This window comes from Schistocerca piceifrons, chromosome 1 (assembly GCF_021461385.2).
Source record: "Schistocerca piceifrons isolate TAMUIC-IGC-003096 chromosome 1, iqSchPice1.1, whole genome shotgun sequence".
Lineage (NCBI taxonomy): Eukaryota > Metazoa > Arthropoda > Insecta > Orthoptera > Acrididae > Schistocerca > Schistocerca piceifrons.
In genome coordinates, this window is record NC_060138.1 from 1,085,144,922 (window position 1) to 1,085,170,536 (window position 25,615).

Below are 25,615 nucleotides of genomic sequence, written 5' to 3' on the forward strand. Positions count from 1 at the left end.
AAAACAGAACGTACTCAAACAGTTTTTATGTATTTATGCTGGTCATTTCTGAACTGACACACAATATTTTAGAGCAACGCAATCAGACTTTTAATAATCCCTAGAAAAGAATAGCCCTGACTAACGATAACCTATCCTTCATGAATCACTTACCTCACAAAAATCTTCGTTACAGCGAGCGCCAATACTGCCACTAAATAAAAGATTCTAACTACTGAAGGCACTAACTACTGATAGGCATAGTTAGCAAATGAAAGATTTTGATAGAGAACAAAAAATGTATATACCTTAATAGTGTTCAAAAGCCATAATATGTATATCAGTTGATGACATCCAGTCTTACAAATTTCCCTTTGTCTGACGGACACACGTCCAGATTGTCCGCTCACAGTGAAAGGTCTCTGTTGGATTCCTTTCATGTTTGATTTCTTAAATCTGTTGTCATTTATGGAATAAATTCCTCTTCTAAATTTACTGTGGCGTTTCTGACTATCTGGGAGAAGACTGAGTAGTGGAACGTGTTACTTTTACACGTAAACAAGAACGATCTGACACACTACTACACTTTAAAACACAGTTTATATGTAATTCATGTCACACAGTCTCATACGGAACCTACATCCGCTTTCTGTTATATACTGTATATGATAAGATACTGTCATCCCCCTTCCCTTCTGTGTGAGAGGATGAATGATCAAATGTGTTTGTAGTTGCATGCTTGAGGGTAGCAGACAAGGCTGTCTGCTAGAGAACAGTAGGACCAACGTCGGAACAGGTAGCTACGCTTCCTAAAAGCAAAGAGTTTCTATCCTTAGTATGGTCCTGCCCGTCCGTTGTCATGTTGGTATAGGAAGATGCCCCTCTGGCCACTTCCGTTGGTCTTTGTGAGCCACCCTGCAGGAAGCACGCTGGGCGGTAGGCAGTGGCAGTCTGGCGGTGGCGAGCGTCTGAAGTGGTAAGATCTCCGGCTAAGCGCGTATCTGCTAAGTCCATAGGACAATGGATTTGTTAAGTTCAGCCTAACTGAAAATTTAATCATCTTTATCTCGGGTTTAGCTCTAAAATATCTAAGGTTATCTTAAATTGCAGCGTAGTGTAATTCTCGTGTGAAGTTCAGATTATTTTGGGGTAGTTGGTTTGTCATTACTTTGCGAGTAAAGTGGAACCACGTGTTGATCAGTAACTCTAACTAAGTTCATCAATCTTAAATGTGAATGCTTGTGTGATTATAACGTCTCGTCTGGACAATATTTTACAATATAGCAACTTTTCTTTATGCTTTTCTTTATGTTCAGCCCGCGTGGGGTGTACTTTGCGAGACCACTACCACGTGCTTATATAACTGTTTGACCCATCAGGTTAATAGTAAGACGTTAGTAACCAGTTCAAGGTTTTGCTTTTGTCAATTGCTTTTCGATCTAATGTATTTTAATTATCAAAATTATTGTGGAGTTGTACGCTTTGTGTAAACCAAGTTGACCACGTGGAGCATGTGGTGTAATCATCAAAGTAGCTCTCAGCTATTCTTTTTGCGAAGACTTCACAAAGAGTTAATTTGAATTTAGTATACCAGTGTGTGGTAATTACATGACGGACAGGATTGTGGTATGAACGTAATTTCTTTGGGTATAAAAACTGAATCTGTTGGTTGTGGTTAATTTCTTCTTGCTTATGTTTCAATGTTCTTCGTGAGTTATTTTATGAATGCAGTCTCGTATGCAGTCTCCCAATCTTGGCTCCATATTTTATGTGTTCCGTAAGATTACAATCTCACATTTTTCAATCGTAAATAAGGCACCAGCTCAGTTATAACTCACGTATAATATGCTCAAATTTCAATGAACAATCTTAAAATAAATTTCCAAATATAAACTGATTTCTTTCTTTTTATTTAAATTCTCTTTATATATATATATATATATATATATATATATATATATATATATATATATATATATATATATTACCGGTTTTGTATGACTATTAAAAGATTATCATTAATGTTAGTCTGCTTGGTAAACCTAGACTAAATATCTGATGAAACAGTTGCCCAGTAATCCACGGTTAACGTCCCCAGACAGCTCACGGCTTTTAACCCGCTTTTATTCTACTATTAGCACCTGATTTCGGCATAGCAAAATTAATGTAGCAATATTTCACATGGCGACCCTGTTCTGTGATTCCGCTAGACTCTGGATCTCTGAGACGTTAGATTGCAAGCGTTGTATAATCTTAATTTTTTTTCCTTACAGCGCTCAAACAACTTCTGCGTTGTTTCTGAGGAGACTTTCTAAAGATTCACTGCGTTGTTGAGCGGCGTTGTGTTGTTTGTCTTGTTGTTTTGTTTTCTATATTTGTGTGTTTTATATGTGTCTGTGGTTTTTTTTCTCGCTTGTAAATTCCACTGTTTCGATCAAAGATAAAAATTTGTTTTGCGTGTGAAAAAGTGAGTACTAGGTTGGGTACCTTTCGTGTAACTGTCGAAATTTTTGGGGAATACATTTACTGTGATTAGTGTGTTGCGTACTGGGTATAAATTGAACGAATGCAGACACGTAACCAAACTAAAAGTAAGCGGTCCGACAACTTAAGCAACATGGACCAAGGGGATAATTTGATTTCGAATGTTAACGCGTCGGGCGGTTCCGAAAATGCAATGGGAAATACTTCAGACGAAATGCAGAACAGCACGAACGGGCTCACATCAGAGCCACAAATTAATTTGCCTCCTACTAACCAAAATGATTTGGCAGAACTCATGAAAGCCTTATTGCAACAAAATAAAGAAAACGCACAGAAATCAGAAAAATCGTTCCGAGAACAAAAAGAATCATCCGAAAAATCGATCCGCGAGCTAGGGGAACAAATGACGCAGAAATCTGAAAAATCAATCCGAGAGCTAGGCGATCAAATGACGCAGAAATCTGAAAAATCGATCCGCGAGCTAGGCGAACAAATAGACGAAAAACTAATCCAGCAGACAAATAAAGTCGACAAGTCGATGCAGAGAGTGTCCGATGATATCTCACAAAGAATAAACAATCTGGCAAGTGAAATAAAAAGTGATATTATGAAAGAATTAGGCCGTACATTTGAACAAATCGATGATCGTCTGCAAGCCTTAGAACAGAGCAAGCGGAGTCGCGATGCCGAATCTAAAGAAAGCGAAAAACGGCTACTTAGGAATTTCCAAGAGCTGAGGGAAGAATGCCAAAGGGAATATCAGCAGGTACTCTCGAGGGTCCAAGAGGCAGAAACGCATTGTCCCACGTCCGTTAGCAACACAATAGCGGACAACAGTTTAGCGATCCACGCGTTGGAACAGCAAGTAGAACAATTGAAGCAGACTGGGGCGGAGGACAAGAGACAAATAGATGATAAGATTGCGGCATTAGCGGACATTGTAGGCACGATGAAGCTGACGGAAAGCGAGAACAATACTACACCGGTAGCGGCCGCAGAGACCGAAGAAGTGCGTTCGCTTCTGAGATTTCAGAAGGGACAATTCGAAGTGAACAGGCAACACAAGGCTGTAACAGGCGAATTACAAGAACGCGTGGCGCATCTGGAAAACCGCATGGCGTGTGATTCCGAACTCGTCAATAGCACTAAAAATAGGCGTACGAACAGTGCAGAGAGGGACTCCGGCCACGAGGGAGATTTTGACGACAGGGAAGAATGTAATTTGAGGGGCAGACATGAGAAAAATAGAAACATTCAAGGGCCTCGACAGGAGGAAATGCGGGGATTTGATTTCAAACATTTCCTTACGGTAAGAAAGTTTGAGATATTCCGAAATTCGCAAAAAGGAATACATCCACGAGCATGGCTCGAGCAATTTGAGTTCTGTCTTCCTCCCGACTGGGCAAGTTCACATAAGATAGAATATATGTGTGGCTATTTGGAAGGCGAACCGGCGATTCGCATGAGGTCGGCAGCGCATCGCTGCAACTCCACTCGGGAGTTTCGACAAGCCTTTCTCTCCGCCTATTGGTCGGAAGCGGCACAAGATAGGGTCAAACATGGCATAATTATGCTGCCAAATTTGAACCAGTCTGGTTTCGGCAGCCCTGCACGCCTATTCGACCACATGCTGCAGGCAAATCAATTTTTATACGACCCATACGGGCCTGCGGAACTAATTAGGATATGCATCACCAAATTGCCGATGCACTTGCGGCACGTCATTCTTGCGGGACGATGCAAAGAGGACGTGGAAACGTTTAAAACACTTCTCCAAGAGTTGGAATATAATACAGCAGAATGCCCGCCTAATCAGGCACAAAGTTATTACGGGGCACAGCAGCGCGACCGCAGTCGTGGCCGTAGTACTAATCAACGGCGTGACTGGTCGTCGCGACGCGAACGGAACAACAATCGGGACCGGCCGTATAGAAACTGGGGTGACAGTCGCGAACACAGGTGGAACAACAGAAATGATCGAGGACGCAGACAAGATCGTGAACGCAACAGGTACGGCAACCAGCATCGTTACTACGATGAACACAGTGGGAGTAGGATTGTAGGCGGAGCCCCACATGATGTTGAAATTCGGCCGGCCAACCCTAGACATAATCCAGTAAATGGAAATGAACAAAACCGGCAATGACAAATGATCAGCGCAGAAGGCGCCCATCGGAACAAATAAGCGACATGGCAAATGAGTAGAAAGGACAGTGAGAAGTAGAGAGGACGGTGAAGAGAATGAATTGATTAGTTTAAATTTGTGACATGCATTTTGAATAATATGTTGATAAAAATTAATGATAAAGATGTTTTTATGTGATGGATTGAAGTGGTGTTTTAATTTTTTTTCCTCCTTGTGCAATTAGGATTTAGTTTGATTCAAACGTGAAGATAAAAGGTTTCTTTGTGAACGAGTAAAATGCTGTTTATGTTTTTTTGTGTGTAAATTGAAAAGAGTCGCTCCTGAGGAAAGCAAGATCGTTGCTGAATTAGTGCATAAACTCAGGGGAATATCCGATCTGTGGGTATTATGGGTCTGGCAAACCCAGGTCCCCAGCTGTTAGTAGCCTTGTTTCCGATTTTCTGCTTTCAGTGCTACTATCTATCTATTACTATTCTATATCTGTCAGTATAAATGAGGATCTCTTACTATAGTATGCGTGCTGTATGAATATTTTAAGACAGGAGAACTCTGAGAAAGGAATGAGTAAATCTGGAATCTTGAAAACAGGATGCGATAATACGATTGTTTAACCATTGGCTTCCCAATATGCGATGATATGTTAATATTGATGATATATGTCTTTTTTTGTTTTTTATAGCTGAGTACGTAAAGTGCTCTCTGTGGATTTCGTAAGTATATTGATTCCCTTCAAGGTGAAAGAAGAATTGTGGTTTGTGTAATTTACGTGGCTCTGAAATATTATAATGGCAGTCAATACGAGCAGTTTTTCAGCAAATAGAGAATGGTACAGAAATATGGATCCATTCTGTAGTCATGATTGATGTTGAGCCAAAGCCTGGAAAACTTATTCTGCGTTAATACTTGTCCCAGAAAAGCGACGTTTATGTGTTTTGCTGATGCTGTGAGCATTACAGCTTACTGTTTTTGCTGGTGCGGGATGCACTGCAGCCTATACGATTTGTACTGAGGAAATTTCCCACTTGAATGTAGAGGAAGAGTAAATAATTTTGATTATGGGACCGAAGGAAAGCTTGGTTTAAGGTAATAAGGATGAAGCAAAACATTTGTCATTTAAACTACAGGAGGATTCGGATCTTTTGCGTCTGTTGTGAGTTCAATATGTTAAGATGATACTGTTTTACAGAATAGAGGTGACCACAATTTTGCCATTCATCAGAAATGAATCCAGAATAACCACCACAGGCGAAATGACTGATTTGGAAGCGAGAGGTAACTTAAAGAAGGAACGAAATCGCAGCAAAATGGGTAAGAAAATGTAGTATAACCTGTATAGTGCAGACATTTTTACCGTTCTCAGAGCCATCTGTGTAATTAATTCTTGTGATAACGTAATTTTAGATGAAATTTTCTTACTGTTTTATGTGTGAATATATGAGTATGATAAATGTATAATTGCGAGTCTCTTTTCAGGTGTGCGAACTGGTATATATGTTTTGGTGGGTAAATAACCATTGTTCTTTTTACTGTGTATGTTTAAGGAAAGTTTCTCCATATTTATCACGTGACAAGACGTATGCCGCGAGCGTCAAGAAGAGGACGAATTAGAACAATGTTGTAGTGGTATATACACGGTGTTGAAATAGCATTGAAGTAGCTTATTGGCTTAACTAGTAGTGGATAGAAGTAGAATATTGAGTAATGCATGTTTATGGGTAGTTAGTTTGTAGAATAGACAACAGGTGTGCATGTATGTGTGTGTAAATAACATGTGAACCCTATGCTGACCCGACCTATACTTGCACAAGGCATAATCCTATTCATTTATAGTGAATTAATAAGTAGCATTTGATTTATTAAAACGTAAGTGAACCACATTAGTGATGTGGATTTAAATATTATATTGTCAGTTCATTTAATTCTTATTTTTTTTTACATTGTAAAGTCATTTCACTTTTATTTTTTTACATTGTCAAGTCATTTAAATTTTATTTTATATTGTCGATTCATCTAATTATTTTTATTAAAAAAAATTAAGTCTCACTTTGTTCTTAAAAATTGTGAAAGACAATACTAAGTGGTATTATGTATGACATTGTGTAATCACATAAGGATGATGAAAAATTTCTGTGAGTGCAGTTGAGAACGTGAAAGCGAACCGGCAAAACTCTTACGAGATAGCGGGAGCAGCCGGACTAGTTGTAAACTGGCGGGTTTCCCAGCAGGACACGCTGTCAGCCAGGCCACTTCGGGAGCGCGGCCGACAACAAAAGAAGGTACGCGGCAAACACTTTCCCTTGTACCTGGAGCTAATGGGCGGCCGCCCCGTGCGACCCTTCCTCGAGGCGATGACCTGAGATGGGCGAGCGGTCCACCGCGCGGAAATCCATCTGCTGGCAACGCACCACACGCACGCGACCGTGACGAGACGGCCGCGGAGAAACAACACAAGGGGCGTGGAGCCTTTTGACACATACTGTCCAGAGAAACTTGCAGACGTCAACGACGCCTATCGACATTTCCTGACGGATGCCTACTGTCAAGCGACAGTAAATCATGGTTCGATGTTCTCTGGTCGCTAAGGGTGGCACAAAAGAAGAGCCATTAAGTGTCATCCTTGCCCAGGAATATCAACCTGGCGTGTCAAACGAGGATACCGCACGAATTTGACAACACAAACATGGAACCAAATTGAGATGACGTGACACGGGAGAAACTTCATGAGAGGGCAGAGACGGCGGGATCGCACGCAACAGATGGACAAAAAAATCCCTACTGACAGCTGCGGCGACGAACCCCCCCTCTTTCCCCTATATTGTGCCTCGGAACAGTGGAAGTACTGAGTGTGTCAGTGAACAGTGATTATACGGTTCTTAGTCCAGTGCATATACGTGTGTTTCTGTCAGAGAAACTCTGACTCGTGTGTTTTGCAGGAGTTCGATTTATTGGTGTTTATTAGACTGACTCTTGTATTTTGCAGGTGTTCTATTTATCTTTTTTAGACTTTGACTCTTATATTTTGCAGGTGTTTTATTTATAGATTTTTTTTGTTTTAGATGTTGACTATTGTACTGTTTTATTTATCAATGTTTGTTTTTGTGTGATGTATTAGATTTGTGATATTTTGTTTCGTAAATTCATTGCTGTGGCATTGCTTCGTTTATCAGTCAGATAGCTTTTTATTCTCATTAAACTGTGATCGATTAGCCTTTGCATGGGGCATATTTACTGTGAGGAACCCCTTAAGGGTAACAATCACATAATTATTGTAGTTTCAATATAATGACACAGTGCTCATTGTTTGCTAGCTAATTGAAATATAGTAGAGTGATTAAATGAGTGCCACATAGTTATTTTAATTCTACAAATTATTAGTTTTATACGATATAGAATTTTTTTGCGATAACCACTTTGTAAAACATGTTTTTTCTCTTATCATTTAGTTGCTTTTGCAGATTGTGCATTATGTTCTGCTTTTTAATACCGATGTTATTTGATGTTTTTTTAAATTGCTGTGGCACCTTTGCTATTTTCATAAATTTTGCTTGTTAATAAACAGTCATAAATTTTCCTGTGATCAGTTGGCTCTTGCAATGAGCAAATACTGGTGAACTCCATAAGGGTAACAACCAGAAATTGTTTTCATATTAATGACACAGGAACCATTGTTTTTACTTGCTGACCGAATTAGGTCTACACTACCTTTTAAATAGGTGTCACAGATTGTGTTCTTTTTTTTCTGTTTGAAATTGGTAGATTTTAAAGATTTGTTAAAATTATTGTGTTTTAGCAAGTAGCTGGTGACCTTTTGCCTTTTCTTTACACATTTGGTTTAAGTAGGGTGTGAGAAGCCTGCTTGGGAATGTCCTAGCATGGCCAGAAAATTCCCTGCACAGTCTTTTCCCGGAGCGTTGGGGTTATGAAAGGTCTCTGTTGGATTCCTTTCATGTTTGATTTCTTAAATCTGTTGTCATTTATGGAATAAATTCCTCTTCTAAATTTACTGTGGCGTTTCTGACTATCTGGGAGAAGACTGAGTAGTGGAACGTGTTACTTTTACACGTAAACAAGAACGATCTGACACACTACTACACTTTAAAACACAGTTTATATGTAATTCATGTCACACAGTCTCATACGGAACCTACATCCGCTTTCTGTTATATACTGTATATGATAAGATACTGTCATCCCCCTTCCCTTCTGTGTGAGAGGATGAATGATCAAATGTGTTTGTAGTTGCATGCTTGAGGGTAGCAGACAAGGCTGTCTGCTAGAGAACAGTAGGACCAACGTCGGAACAGGTAGCTACGCTTCCTAAAAGCAAAGGGTTTCTATCCTTAGTATGGTCCTGCCCGTCCGTTGTCATGTTGGTATAGGAAGATGCCCCTCTGGCCACTTCCGTTGGTCTTTGTGAGCCACCCTGCAGGAAGCACGCTGGGCGGTAGGCAGTGGCAGTCTGGCGGTGGCGAGCGTCTGAAGTGGTAAGATCTCCGGCTAAGCGCGTGTCTGCTAAGTCCATAGGACAATGGATTTGTTAAGTTCAGCCTAACTGAAAATTTAATCATCTTTATCTCGGGTTTAGCTCTAAAATATCTAAGGTTATCTTAAATTGCAGCGTAGTGTAATTCTCGTGTGAAGTTCAGATTATTTTGGGGTAGTTGGTTTGTCATTACTTTGCGAGTAAAGTGGAACCACGTGTTGATCAGTAACTCTAACTAAGTTCATCAATCTTAAATGTGAATGCTTGTGTGATTATAACGTCTCGTCTGGACAATATTTTACAATATAGCAACTTTTCTTTATGCTTTTCTTTATGTTCAGCCCGCGTGGGGTGTACTTTGCGAGACCACTACCACGTGCTTATATAACTGTTTGACCCATCAGGTTAATAGTAAGACGTTAGTAACCAGTTCAAGGTTTTGCTTTTGTCAATTGCTTTTCGATCTAATGTATTTTAATTATCAAAATTATTGTGGAGTTGTACGCTTTGTGTAAACCAAGTTGACCACGTGGAGCATGTGGTGTAATCATCAAAGTAGCTCTCAGCTATTCTTTTTGCGAAGACTTCACAAAGAGTTAATATGAATTTAGTATACCAGTGTGTGGTAATTACATGACGGACAGGATTGTGGTATGAACGTAATTTCTTTGGGTATAAAAACTGAATCTGTTGGTTGTGGTTAATTTCTTCTTGCTTATGTTTCAATGTTCTTCGTGAGTTATTTTATGAATGCAGTCTCGTATGCAGTCTCCCAATCTTGGCTCCATATTTTATGTGTTCCGTAAGATTACAATCTCACATTTTTCAATCGTAAATAAGGCACCAGCTCAGTTATAACTCACGTATAATATGCTCAAATTTCAATGAACAATCTTAAAATAAATTTCCAAATATAAACTGATTTCTTTCTTTTTATTTAAATTCTCTTTATATATATATATATATATATATATATATATATATATATATATATATATATATATATTACCGGTTTTGTATGACTATTAAAAGATTATCATTAATGTTAGTCTGCTTGGTAAACCTAGACTAAATATCTGATGAAACAGTTGCCCAGTAATCCACGGTTAACGTCCCCAGACAGATCACGGCTTTTAACCCACTTTCATTGTCAATTAGCACCGATATCAGCATAGCAAAATTCATGTAGCAATATTACAACAGTAACGTCTCAAAACTCTGGCATCTCTCTCTCCCCACATCCACCACTGCCGGCGGCTCACCTCCAACTACCCAACGCTACGGACTGTTCAATCCACCTGCCAAACACTATACAAGCGAATATTCCAACAATGAGTCCAACCAGCCACAGACTGCACACAGCGCAGCTAGCCATTTTCATACAGAGCACTACGTGGCGTTACGAACATAAAAACCTAAACAGCGTACTTACAATACCTAGGAATAACAATTACGAACAACTTAAATTGGAAGGAACACATAGAAAATGTAGTGGGGAAGGCTAACCTAAGACTGCGTTTTATTGCCAGAACACTAAGGAGACTGCCTACACTACCCTTGTTCGTCCTCTTTTAGAATACTGCTGCGCGGTGAGGGATCCTTACCAGATGGTATTGACGCAGTACGTCGAAAAAGTTCAAAGAAGGGCAGCACGTTTCGTATTATCGAGAAATATGGGAGAGAGTGTCACTGAAACGATACAGGGTTTGGGCTGGGCATCATTAAAAGAAGGTCGTTTTTCGTTGCGACGGAATCTTCTCACGAAATTCTAAACACCGATTTACTTCTCCGAATGCGAAAATATTTTGGTAACACCGACCTACATTGGGAGGAACGATCACTACGATAAAATAAGGGAAATCAGAGCTCGTATGGAAAGATACAAGTGTTCGTTCTTTCCGCTCGCTATACGAGATTGGAATACTGGAGGACTGTGAAGGTGGTTCGATTAACCCTCTGCCAGCCACTTAAATGTGATTTGCATAGTATCCATGTATATTTGGATGTAGACCATCGCTCTGGTATAACAAGAAATGTATTTCAAGTTACTCGTCTCCATTGATCCACGATCCCATGTTGATGATCACGAGTGCGCTGAAATCGTAACTAATGTCATCGTTGGGTCAATATGGGAACACGAAGGGGTTATCTCCCACGGTGTGTTCAACAACGTGTGCTGAACGGTGTGCCCCGACACACTAGGGTCTGCACCAGTATTCTACTCTGGCATCATATCTCCCACAGATTGCCAGCTATGCGGCTTTATTGAGTGGGCAGGTCACTGTTGTTCATAGATCAGGCGTGGACGTAAAACACTTTGACTCTCACTCGTGGTTTCACAGTACTTCGGTCGCTTTCAAAATTTTGAACACAGCCTCTGTTCAGGAACGGTGAATGTGAATGAATGATTATATAGATACAACGCTTATCGGCGAATAAATATAAATGCAACGTAACCTTCACTGGCAACGGCTTAGTGTAAAGCAATGTCAGTGGTCCCTGTTCTAATTTAGGTGTTCATAAAATCACTAGTAATAACTGCCCTTGTTACTATATAGGACAAACTGCAGGGCGATCAAAGAACATTTACTAGGAAAGAAGGTTGTTAATGTGCATCACTCCACATTTACTGAGGATTTACTCATTACTAATCATTCTCCTAAAGATGGTAAAGCAGTAATTTTTTGGAAGGAGGTTAAAGTGGGAAATGAGACATGTGAAGAACTGGAAATTTTTAACATACACTCGATAAGGGATGTAACGTGCTAAATGATCAACTTCAATTTGCGATTCGAGGATTTCTTGTAGGTTTTATGCCGGTACGGCAGACCGGTTAATGTAGTTACAGTTCGTTGGTAGCCTCCACTTGCACATTCATTCTCATCTAATTTCCATTTTTCTTGTAAAATATTTAATATCTTTCTATATTTTATATCTTTCTATTTAATAAATTTCCTTTACTTCACGTCTATGATCACAAATTTTTTTTGTCATCAGACTACCGGTTTCGGTCTATAATGATCATCTTCGGATCTGAAACTTCCTGATAGATCAAAACTGTGTGCCGGACCGAGACTCGAACTCGGGACCTTGCCTTTTGCGGGCAAGTGCCCTGCCAACTGAGTTACCCAAGCACCCCTCACGACCCGCTCAGAGCTTTAATTCCGGCAGTATCTCGTCTCCTATCTTCCAAACTTCACAGAAGCTCTCCTGCGAACTCCGCAGGTCTCGAATTCGAGTCTCGGTCCGGCACACGGTTTTAATCGGCCAGGAAGTTTCATATCAGCGTACGCTCCATTGCAGAGTGAAAATTTCATTCCGGATCTGCACTCAATCTACCCCTTATGAGAATCACAAAGGAATATTTCAGACATCAGTCTCGGAAAGGAATTTTCCAAAGTTATATGATTACATGTAGCAACTACGTCTTTATTTAATTCACCAGCAACAGTATTAGAAACGTTTTTACTACGAACTGACTTTGTATCGTCGACCTTTCGCTTCTGACCAAACGCTTCCTTCACGACTGACCATATGGTTTTAATTTTATCCTGTGAATTAGCTATTCTATTTGCGAACCACATACTCTTTGTCTACTTAATAACTTTTTAAGCACCTTACAATATTCTTTTTAATGAGCTATTGTAGCTTGACTGAGACTACTTCTAACATTTTGATATATTTCTCACTTTACTTAATGCTTTATCTGTTAGCTATGCAGGTACGTCACCTACTGATGTTTTCTATTTCGTGCACTGCGACAGCTTGTTCATTCGACGCTTGGCACCAGGCACATACGAGATGTTTCAGTACATTTTGACTCCATATACGTTCTAATGTAATGTCTTTTATGCTTAGCCCAGCTCCAATGGCAATGTTTTTAATGGACTTTATTTGGTTTTACTGATGGTCACACATACCATTTTACTTGACGTGTGCTTCTTTGCTCTGAAATTTGTCGTCGCCAATATGTAATTTTAGTAATTTTTATTCATTGTATTTTTATGCAGCGGTTTTGTACATCCTTTATGTGGTGTCACCGCCAGACACCACACTTGCTAGGTGGTAGCCTTTAAATCGGCCGCGGTCCGTTAGTATACGTCGGACCCGCGTGTCGCCACTATCAGTGATTGCAGACCGAGCGCCGCCACACGGCAGGTCTAGAGAGACTTCCTAGCACTCGGCCCAGTTGTACAACCGACTTTGCTAGCGATGGTTCACTGACAAAATACGCTCTCATTTGCCGAGACGATAGTTAACATAGCCTTCAGCTACGTCATTTGCTACGACCTAGCAAGGCGCCATTATCAGTTACTATTGATACTGTAATAATGTTCCGTCAAGAGCGACGTTCACCATTAATGGATTAAAGTTAAGTATTCCACCAGCTACGTCCGTTTTTCTAAATTCTAATTTTCTTGTCCTGTTCCAGACCTCACGCCAGCCTGCGTGAGCTACAACGCGTGCCTTTCGGCTTCCTCTTGTAACCCGGTGTTGGCTCTCCTGCCAACCCACAACACTTTACACGAAGATGATTCATAATTATGATGTAAAAAAGCTTCCTCAATATGTCCATGTACTTCTTAAGAAGGCAATTTTACAATTGTTTATACCATGGATAAGAGCTGTTAATAAACCTCCATAGCTGTAACTCGTTCACTGATTTTCTTCCATCATTCCATCACTTCCCGCAGCCGCCCCCGAGAGGTACCAGAGCACCCTACAAACTTCGTCGTTTCTCAGACGCATTTTCCCTGACACAGGGCCGTAACAAACAGCCCTTCGTGATAATGAGATCCCCAGCGCCGTAGGCAACGGGGCTCAGGTTGATGCCGTACTCCTTGACTCCAGGAAGGCATTTGACACCTCCCTGCACTGCCATTTGATGTTAAAAAAGAAAAAAAAGCTATATTGAGTATCGGAGCAAATTTGCAACTGGATTCAAAACTTCCTTGCAGACATGGCTCAATACGTCGCTCTTAACGAAGCAAAATCGACAGATGTAAAGGTAATTTCCAGAGTACTCCAAGTAAGTGTGATGGCACCTTTATTGTTTCAATATATACAAACGATCTAGTAGAAAGCGTCTGATGCTCTTTAAAGCTGTTGACAGATAATGCGGTTCTCTATAACAAAGTAGCAAACCCAGAAGACAGCAACGATTTGCAGAATGACCTCCAGAGAACTGATGAACGGTGCAGCATAAACTTATGTAGTATATTGCGCATACATAGGAAAAGAAATCCACTACTGTAGAGCTACATTACTGATGGCTGGAAGCGATATCTGCTGTAAAATATCTATGAATAACTATCCAACGTGACCTTGAGTCGAATGACCACATAGAACAGGTAGTGGGAAAGCCAGATGCCAGTCACAGATCCGTAGCAAGAATTTTAAGGAAATATAACTCATCCAGGAAGGAAGTGGCTTATAAGACGCTTGTTCGACCGATGCTTGAGTATTATTCATCTGTCTGGGATCCCTACCAGGTAGGGCTGATAAGAAGAGAGAGAGAAGATCCAACGAAGAGCGGCACGTTTCGTCATGGGATCGTTTAGTCGGCACGAGAGCGTTACAGAGATGCTCAACAAACTCCAGTGGGAGAGGTTACAAGAGAGACGTTGTGCATTACGGAGATATTTACTATGGAAATTTAGAGAGAGCACTTTCCGGGAAGAGTCAGACAACGTACTACTTCCTCCAACTTCGCGTAATGACCACGAGGAAATTAGAGCCAATACAGAGACTTGCCGTCTTTAGACGGTGGCGGCAGGGGTAAAAGGTTAGGGAGCGAAAGGCTATTTACAGTTTGTACAGAAACCGGATGGGAGTTATAAGAGTCAAAGGGCACGAAAGGGAAGCAGTGATTGTGAAGGGAGTGAGACAGTGTTGTACCATATCCCCGATTTTATTCGTTCTGTATACTGAGCAAGCAGTAAAGGACACAAAAGAAAAATTTGGAGTAGGAATTAAAATCCATGGAGAAGAAACAATAACTTTGAGGTTTGCCGATGACACCGTAATTCTGTCAGAGATAGCAAAGGACTTCGAAAAGCAGTTGAACGGAATGGACAGTATCTTGAAAGGAGGATATAAGATGAAAATCAAGAAAAGCAAAAAGAGGATAATGTAATGTAGTCGAATTAAATGAGGTGATGCTGAGGGAATTAGATTAGGAAATGAGACACTTAAAGTAGTAAATGAGTTTTGCTGTTTGGGAAACAAAGTAACTGAGGAAGGTCGAAGTACGGAGACATAAAATCTAGACTGACAATCAAAAGATAAGCGTTTCTGAGGGAGAGAAATTCATTAACATCGAGTACAGATTTAAGTGTCAGGAAGTCCTTTCTGAAAGTATCTGTATGGAGTGTAGCCACGCATCGAAGTGAAACGTGGACGATAAATAGTTTAGACAAGAATAGAATAAAAGCTTTTGAAATGTGATGCTACAGAAGGTTCAAATGGCTCTGAGCACTATGTGACTTAACATCTGGGGTCATCAGTCCCCTAGAACTTAGAACTACTTACACCTAACTAACCTAAGGATATCACACACATCCATGCCCGAGGCAGGATTCGAAACTGCGACCATAGCAGTCGCGCTGTTCCGGACTGAAGCGCCTAGAACCACTCGGCCACAGCGGCCGGCACAGAAGAGTGCTGAAGGTTAAATGGGTAGATCAGGTAATTAAGGAGGTACTGAATAGAATAGGGCAGAAGAGAAATTTGTGGTGTAAACTGACCAAAAGAAGGGACTGCTTGGTAGTAGGTTGTAACAATGGAAAAGTGTACTGAAATGCAAGAGGATCTGCAACGAATTGACGCATGGCGCAGGGAATGACAATTGAATCTCAATGTACACAAGTGTAATGTGCTGCGAATACACAGAAAGAAAGATCCTTTATCATTTTGCTACAATATAGCAGGTCAGCAACTGGAAGCAGTTAATTCCATAAATTATCTGGGAGTAGGCATTAGGAGTGATTTAAAATGGAATGATCATATAAAGTTGATCGTCGGTAAAACAGATGCCAGACTGAGATTCATTGGAAGAATCCTAAGGAAATGCAATCCGAAAACAAAGGAAGTAGGTTACAGTACACTTGTTCGCCCACCGCTTGAACATTGCTCACCCGTACCAGATAGGGTTGATAGAGAAGATCCAACGGAGAACAGCGCGCTTCGTTACAGGATCATTTAGTAATCGCGAAAGCGTTACAGAGATTATAGATAACTCCAGTTGAAGACTCGCAGGAGAGACGCTCAGTAGCTCGGTACGGGCTTTTGTTGAAGTTTCGAGAACATACCTTCACCGAGGAGTCAAGCAGTATATTGCTCCCTCCTATTTATATCTCGCGAAGAGACCATGGCAGAGGCATACCGACAATCTTTCTTTCCACGAACAATAAGAGACTGGAATAGAAGAGAGAAACAGATAGAGGTACTCAAAGTGCCCTCCGCCACACACCGTCGGGTGGCTTGCGGAGTATGGATGTAGATGTAGATGTAGGACCTATTCCGAAGCATCGAAGGATCGCCAATTTAGTACTGGAGGGAAGCGCGTGGAGTAAAAAGCGTAGAGGGAGGCCAAGAGATGAATACAGTAAGCACATTCAGAGGGGTGTAGGTTGCATTAGTTACTCGGAGATAAAGAGGCTTGCACAGGGTAGAGAAGCATGGAGAGCTGCATCAAACTAGTCTTCTGACTGAAGACACCAACACGTAGAGGCTTGCCGACAATCATTGTTCCCACGTGCTATTCGCACATGGAACAGGGTTGGAGGGCTTAGTTAGTGGTACGAAGTACCCTTCGCCACACACCAAGAGGTGGCCTTCGGAGTAGGATGTAGATGTAGATAATAATTGGTGTCAGTGGATTTCCCTACTTACGGCCCATATCGTCGCTAACATGATTCGTCTCTGCTCAGATTATGTACTTTCCTCGTCGGGTCACGTGTTCCCAACGCTACCACGTGCATTTAGTGTAGTGGTGGGCAGTGGTCATAATGGTTGGTTTATCAGTGCATCACATTCTAAAGCATAAAGTGAAAAAAAAAGAAAAAATTCTGTGTGGGATAGATGGTAACGCAGCCACAAAACCGTAGAAGATGGTATTCAGAACCGTGCCAGACAAAGTCTTATGACCGTGAGTCAGAGAAGCCTGCTGCGCCTGCCGTCCCGCAGGCGCGGTACTCGGGGAATACCCGGGGCGCACAGCCGCCTCCCATCAGCGCCTGAAACAAAAGCCAGTGCCGGGTAGCGGCTCGGAAGTGTTTTTTGATGGCGGCTCGGGCCAGAGCGGATCCTGCCCGGCCGGAATGGATTTACGGCGGGCCTCCACGGCGGTCTTCCGCCCACACGCGCTGCGCTTTCGCTATTAGCGGCCATGACTGCCCGGCAGAGGGGTCTCACACACATACCTGCCCTCTGGTTCGCAGCGCCTAAATCTCGCCGTGACCTACTTTCCTTCACGAAACTGCGTAGGTTTCGCAACATGGGGATCCTTTGTGAGTCGACACTGCAGTCCGTTATTTTTCTTTCTACCCGGGCGTGCGGAGTCGGTACACAAGTTGACAAAAGTGGAAGTTGTTACACCATGAAGCACCAGTTCCAGTTCGATATTTATCGAACATTACGGAAACGTTCACCACATAATGCGTATTACATGCATACCGGTAGGGGCGACGGAGGTGGTGACTGGAACGTGTAGGAGGTTTCTACTGGACAAAATTGCAAGCTACCATTTATTAATAAACATAATAACTATATTAAACTTGGTGGCAAGAGCAGTTTTACAACCATCAATCATCACCACATTTAATCGACATTTGCATTTGGTCACCGTAGCCAATACGTTAAAAAAAATCTGTTCTTGAGAATCTCCAAAAATATTTATACCTTAGTGTCTCTTGTTTTTAACCAAGAACTCTTCGGCACACATACTGAAACATACATTAAAAAAACTATGCAACATTATTTCACAGGAATCCTTCACATAGCTCTAGAGCAAGAAACAGTTTAAAACGTTAACACAATTGGATAGCAACAAAACAGCCTCCTGGTGTATGATATGTGATTCCATAGTCGTACCACTCTTACACGCCACATCTTAAATACCATAAAAGAGGAAGCGGGATGGAATCATGGTTGGTAGTCACACTTCATAATTAAGACAATTTATTGGCATTACGCCTTTGAAAAAAAATTTAGAATTACAAATTGTGGAAGAGCCACTAGATAAAAGTTTGCAAATACAGTTAGAAACCCAAGGTACTCAGTACTCTAACAAACAATTCCAGATTAAGAAAACAGGGTTACAGACAACTTGAGAGAACTTTAGGACTTCCCTCAAAATGGATATAATGAAACAGTTACAGGTAAAGGGTGACTTAATAACACTTGAACACTAGTGCCAAACTAAGATGCCGTTACATTACATGATAGAACCACTTAAATAAAAAACTACCACAGAGACACTAATCTCAAAAAAATATATGTTCACGTGCTCAGACTCGTTAAATGAAAATTACTAGAAAAAGCTGCACAAAGAACTCAGCAGATGCTATGTAGTTTAAGCTTTGACCAGTTGCCAGTCCCTAACATTTAAGAAAACAAGTTCATGTACAAACAGGTTACATACAGTATATATATCTACCATCTTTACCCGCCTTGACGGAAGGAAGATAAATACTAAACTTTGGAAGGCGATATTTGAGCAACTCCGGTAGTGTCCAGGTTCATAAACAATGCCAGGCCTGGACCTCGGATTACATTTCACTCCTCACGAAAACGCTGGGACAATCAAAAGTTTCTGCCCGAATCACAAAGACATTCCAGTAACTCTGAACCATAGAATCACTCGGCAGAACCTTTGACTCACACATGGACAACTGTATTGATGGAGTGCAGGCTTTAACAGCGGCCACATAAAATCATTGGATTGCAAGGGACACAAAGCACAAGTAAAACTTCTGAGAAAATTTTCAAATAACGGCCACCATTTAACTAGGCCAACTGAACTCTTTCACACCGTCTTAAGGTTCGACTATGATAGTCTCACCATAATAATATCGGAGAGCGTTGGTGAACAAACAATTACGATGACTTACTCCATATCAAGTACACAATACGTGGGAGCGGGTTTCACAGCTTCACTACTTCCCTTCAAATTTTATTCCCAGGGAAGTCACAGAACTTGTATCTAAAAGCTGCCCATGTCGACAAAACGACCAACCGATTTGACAGCATAAAGTGTAACGGTCATCACGCTCGTTCGGCAAACGTAGACACTCGTCTCCCCGCGAATGTCACGAGATGTCGGGGGTTACCCGTCGAAGGCTAACAACCAACTCGCTTCGCCTGCTAAGCCACAAGATAAGACACGCGAAAAGGAAAGGTAGCTTATCTCAACCACAATCGATCTCAATGATGCATGAACAAAATAAGACTGGCGCCAATTCGCCACAGCTCAGTGTACATCAGATTAAACTTTGAATCATGATAGCACTCTCATATACATGCTACCATCAGCATCCACTCTCAGCGCTACCATGGCAGAAGACACTTTAAAGCAACCAAATGGGAACTGCTTTCACCACGTGAAAACATCAAAAAAGATTACATCATTTCAAACACACATAACGAAGGAAAGGCAAGCCAAGCACAGTGTTAATTAAGATTTAGGAAGGTCAAGGAAACAAATCGTTATTGCAATGAAAAGCAACACACGCTAGACACAATTCCTGTAACATGTATAACTAAACAAGACACGAATTGACAGTAGAAGAGAACTTTAACTCGATGCAACACTTAACGCAAACGTGACCAAAAAGACACCACTGACAAGGACCTTTCGGCAGTAGTCAAAAAAACTTAAAGCCAGTTCACTCATACAACAATTAACCAGAACACTTCTCAAGCAATGTGACTCAGTACTGTTGCTTAAGCACTGTTAACGCAAAACATTGGTACACGTCACACGGCTGCAGCAGCATGCAGCATTAAAGAGGAACACAGACAAATACCTTCTCCCAGAAGACACGCCACGTGAAGCATAAAAATTGAACATGACACCAATCTGACGATGACTGGCATTGTGGCGATTTGTCCACAAGCAACCACAGTTACCATGTTAATATGTTCCTGTCACTTCGGTATGCATCTGAAGGTGACAAGCTTAGCGATACCATGCACGCGATACCATATTTCATGCACGGCAGTGAGAAGATGGCAAACACAGCTGGGAATTGTACTCCATACACGGTGGCAAAAAATGATAGGCACACAGGGGCTGCATTTGTTGCCGGTATCTGTGCACCGTCCATAAGGACGCTGCACTTTGTACATGGTGGCCATAACGTAACACACAGTTGTGCTGCCCCTGTTGATAGCGGCTGGCAATCTGACATGGCTCAGCGGTCGCATGTTGGTGGCTCCGTTCACCAGATGGCTGGTTCCCAACGCAGTCCAGCTGAGCACGTGTCGGCCGTAGGTGCACTGAGATCGAGGCTGCACACTAGCCAACGCCTTTCCACTTCCGCTCTGGCCACAGATAACATTCGCCGCATAGTTGCGGCGAGCCCCTCTGATATCAGTGGCAGAGAGGCTCCTGGAACGACTCAAAATGGTAAACTACACATTCCACTTGACACACTACACTCATGTTCATCGTAAACATCAGTATATTGTGTGACCCCCACAGGCAAGCATACACTCTTGCAATCCTTGCGACTCAGAAGCGGACAGCCTCGGAATGTTATCCTTGGGAACCTATTGCCACGCGTGATGAACAATCTTGGTCAGTTCACAAGTTTTACTGGTTGGAGGCTGTTAAGAAGCATTAAATATTCCCATCATCACCCAGCCGTGCTCTAACAGTGACAAATCAGTTAACCTGGCAGGCCAGTCAAGAATTCGTGCATCCCTCAAGGTGTATATTGTGTGAACTGCAGTGTAGACTATTCAGTTATTTTGTTGGAATATGAAATTTGGTACCCTTTACATGAAGGATATGACAACGTGGTTTATAATTTTTTAAATGAGATGGCGAGCATTCGAGCTCCGTCCAAAGCTTGCCAAATCGACGTATTGCCCGTTGGCTATCGGCTTGTAACCTCCTACCACCTCCTGCTTAATGATTTTTCTGACGTTTCTCCGGCATCAGTGGCTGGCATTGTCGAAGATTCACCCTGCGTTGCATGTGGCAGAGACTAAATCTTTGACAGTGCCAGCCACTCGCGCTGGAAAACTTCAGAAATACAGGGACTGGACAGAAATAGGGAAATACAACGCGAAACGCGTGCATGAATATACGTTCGGATGCCAGTCAAACCTTGTGGCTTCGCTGTTGCATTTGATCACGAACTGCACTCGTGCAATACCCCCAATACGTTGCAAGTGTCGGTCGTGACCAGAATAATGTTGCATGTAGTTGTGAACGCATTATGTCGGGGCTAAGTGAATTCGATTGTGGGTAAGTTGTAGACGCTCGTATGGTGAGCGCTTCTCTAACCAAGGTAGTCGAAGTGTCTTGTGTGACAAGTGGCACCGTGCCGAAGATTTATACCACATGCAGGGAAAGCGGAAAAACATCATCTGCTTAGTCACGACGCGGACGAAAGTGTGTGTTGAGTGATCGTGACGGAGAGTGATTTAAGAGGTTTCTGACGAAAAATAAGAGGATAACGGCTGCAAAAGTCGCTGCGAAACTGAACATCGCACTCCCGGACCCTGTCAGCACCAAAAGAACACGAAGGGGGTTCCTGAAGCAGGGAATCACTGTGCGTCTTGGAATCGCAAAACCACCCATTACTGATGCAAACGCCCGTAACAGGAGTAAGTCGTTCCCAGCCCACAAAAATTTGACTATGTTTCATTGTCATTTGGTAGGATGAGTCTTGTTTGTCACGATTTTAAACTTGTGGCCGAGTTTACTTCTCAAGAGTGAAACGTGGCGGGGGTTCGGTGATGATTTGGGCAGCCATATCGTGGTATTTCATGGGCCCCATGGTTACTCTGTAAAGTCGTATTTCTGCCAAGGATTGTGTGACCATTTTGGCTGACCAGATCCTTCCCATTGTACAATGTTTTCCTGAGTGCCGACGCTGTTTTCCAAGATGGCAGCGTTCCTATTCCTACAGCTCACATCGTCCAGCACTGGGTTTCTGAGCACAGGCATGAATCGTCCCGTCTTCCCGGCCCGCCACTATCACCAGATCGCAATATTATTGAGCCTTTGTGGTCTAATTTGGAGGGAAGGGAGAGTGATCGCTGTCCGTCTCCACCATGGTTACCTGAATTTGCTATTTTTTTGCAGGACGAATGGTGCAGGATTGCTCTGAAAATTACACAGAACCTGTCTTTATCCATTCCGAGAGGACTGTAAGCTGTTTCGAATGCTAGGTGTTTTCGTACACCATATTACGCACGTTAATGTGTCCTACATCTACGTGATTACTCTGCTATTCACAATAAAGTACCTGGCAGAGGGTTCAATGAACCACCTTGAAGCTGTATCTCTACTGTTCCACTTTCGAACTGCACGCGGGGAAAACGAGCACATGAATTTTTCTGTGCGAGCCCTGATTTCTGTTATTTTATCATGATGATCAGTTCTCCCTATGTAGGTGGGTGCCGACAGAATGTTGTCGCAATCGGAGGAGAAAACTGGTGACTGAAATTTCATGAGAGGATCCTGTCGCAACGAAAAACGCCTTTGTTTTGATGATTGCCACTCCAATTCACGTATCATGTCTGTGACACTATCTCCCATATTTCACGATAATACAAAACGAGCTGCCCTTCTTTGTACTTTTTCGATGTCATCCGTCAGTCCCACCTGATACGGATCCCACACCCCACAGCAATACTCCAGAGTAGGGCAGACAAGCGTGGTTTAAGCAGTCTCTTTAGTAGACCTGTTGCACCTACAAAGTGATCTGCCAATGAATCGCAGTCTTTGGTTTGCGCTACCCACAATATTATCTATGTCATCGTTCCAATTTAGGTTATTTGTAATTGTAATCCCTAAGTATTTAGTTGAATTTACAACCTTCAGATTTGCGTGACTTTCAACACCATACAGATATCATATCTAAATCGTTTTGCAAGTCGTTTTGATCATCTGATGATGGTAAATGACAGCATCATCTGCAAACAATCTAAGAATGCTACTCAGATTGTCTCCTATGTCGTTAATATAGATCAGGAACAATACAAAGCCTATAACACTTCCTTGAGGAAAACCGGATATCACTTCTGTTATACTCGATGACTTTCAGTCTGTTACTACGAACTGTGACCTTTCTGACAGGAAACCACGAATCCAGTCGCACAACTGAGGCAATACACCGTAGGCACGCAGTTTGGTTAGAAGAGGCTTGTGAGGAATGGTGTCGAAATCCCTCTGGAAATCTAAAAATATAGAATCAATTTGACATCCCCTGTCGATAGCACTTATTACTTCATGAGTATAAAGAGCTAGTTGTGTTTCACAAGTACGAAATGTTCTGAAAACGTGTTGACAATGTGCCAATAAATCGTTTTCGTTGAGGTACTTCATAATGTTTGAATACAGTATGTGTTACAAAACTCTAGTGCAAATAGACGTTAGTGATGTAGGCCTGTAATTCAGCGGATTACTCCTACTTCCCTTTTTGGGGAGAGTTTCAGGGAGAGCATAAGGGAACAATTGACAGGAATGGGGGAAAGAAATAAAGAAGAATGGGTAGCTTTGAGGGATGAAATAGTGAAGGCGGCAGAGGATCAAATAGGTAAAAAGACGAGGGCTAGTAGAAACCCTTGGGTAACAGAAGAAATATTGAATTTAATTGGTGAAAGGAGAAAATATAAAAATGCAGTAAATGAAGCAGGCAGAAAGGAATACAAACGTCTCAAAAATGATATCGACAGGAAGTGCAAAATGCTAAGCAGGGATGGCTAGAGGACAAACGTAAGGATGTAGAGGCTTATTTCACTAGGGGTAAGATAGATACTGCCTACAGGAAAATTAAAGAGACCTTTGGAGAAAGGAGAACCACTTGCATGAATATCAAGAGCTCAGATGGAAACCCAGTTCTAAGCAAAGAAGGGAAAGCAGGAAGGTGGAAGGAGTATATAGAGGGTCTATACAAGGGCAATGTACTTGACTACAATATTATGGAAATGGAAGAGGATGTAGATGGAGATGAAATGGGAGATATGATACTGCGTGAAGAGTTTGACAGAGCACTGAAAAACCTGAGTCGAAACAAGGCCCCCGGAGTAGACAACATTCCATTAGAACTACCGACAGCCTTGAGAGAGCCCGTCCTGACAAAACTCTACCATCTGGCGAGCAAGATGTATGAGACAGGCGAAATACCCTCAGACTTCAAGAAGAAAGCAGGTGTTGACAGATGTGAAAATTACCGAACTATCAGTTTGATAAGTCACAGCTGCAAAATACTAACTCGAATTCTTTACAGACGAATGGAAAAACTGATAGAAGTCGACCTCGGGGAAGATCAGCTTGGATTCCGTAGAAATGTTGGAACACGTGAGGCCATACTGACCCTACAACTTATCTTAGAAGAAAGATTAAGGAAAGGCAAACCTACGTTTCTAGCATTTGTAGACTTAGAGAAAGCTTTTGACAATGTTGATTGGAATACTCTCTTTCAAGTTCTGAAGGTGGCAGGGCTAAAATACAGGGAGCGAAAGGCTGTTTACAATTTGTACAGAAAGCAGATGGCAGTTATAAGAGTCGAGAGGTATGAAAGGGAACCAATGGTTGGGAAGGGAGTGAGACAGGGTTGTAGCCTATCCCCGATGTTATTCAATCTGTATTTTGAGCAAGCAATAAAGGAAACAAAAGAAAAATTCGGATTAGGTATTAAAATCCATGGAGAAGAAATAAAAACTTTGAGGTTCGCCGATGACATTGTAATTCTGTCAGAGACAGCGAAGAACTTGGAAGAGCAGCTGAACGGAATGGACATTGTCTTGAAAGGAGGGTATAAGATGAACATCAACAAAAGCAAAATAAGGATAATGGAATTTAGTCTAATTAAGTCGGGTGATGCTGAGGGAATTAGATTAGGAAGAGAGACACTTAAAGTAGTAAAGGAGTTTTGCTATTTGGGGAGCAAAGTAACTGATGACGGTCGAAGTAGAGAGGATATTAAATGTAGACTGGCAATGGCAAGGAAATTGTTTCTGAAGAAGAGAAATTTGTTAACGTCGAGTATAGAGTTAAGTGTGAGGACGTCGTTTCTGGAAGTATTTGTATGGAGTGTAGCCATGTATGGAAGTGAAACGTGGACGATAAATAATTTAGATAAGAAGAGAATGGAAGGATTCGAAATGTGGTGCTACAGAAGAATGCTGAAGATTAGATGGGTAGATCACATAACTAATGAGGAGGTATTGAATAAAATTGGGGAGAAGAGGAACTTGTGGCACAACTTGACTAGAAGAAGGGATCGGTTGGTAGGACATGTTCTGAGACATCGAGGGATCACCAATTTAGTATTGGAGGGCAG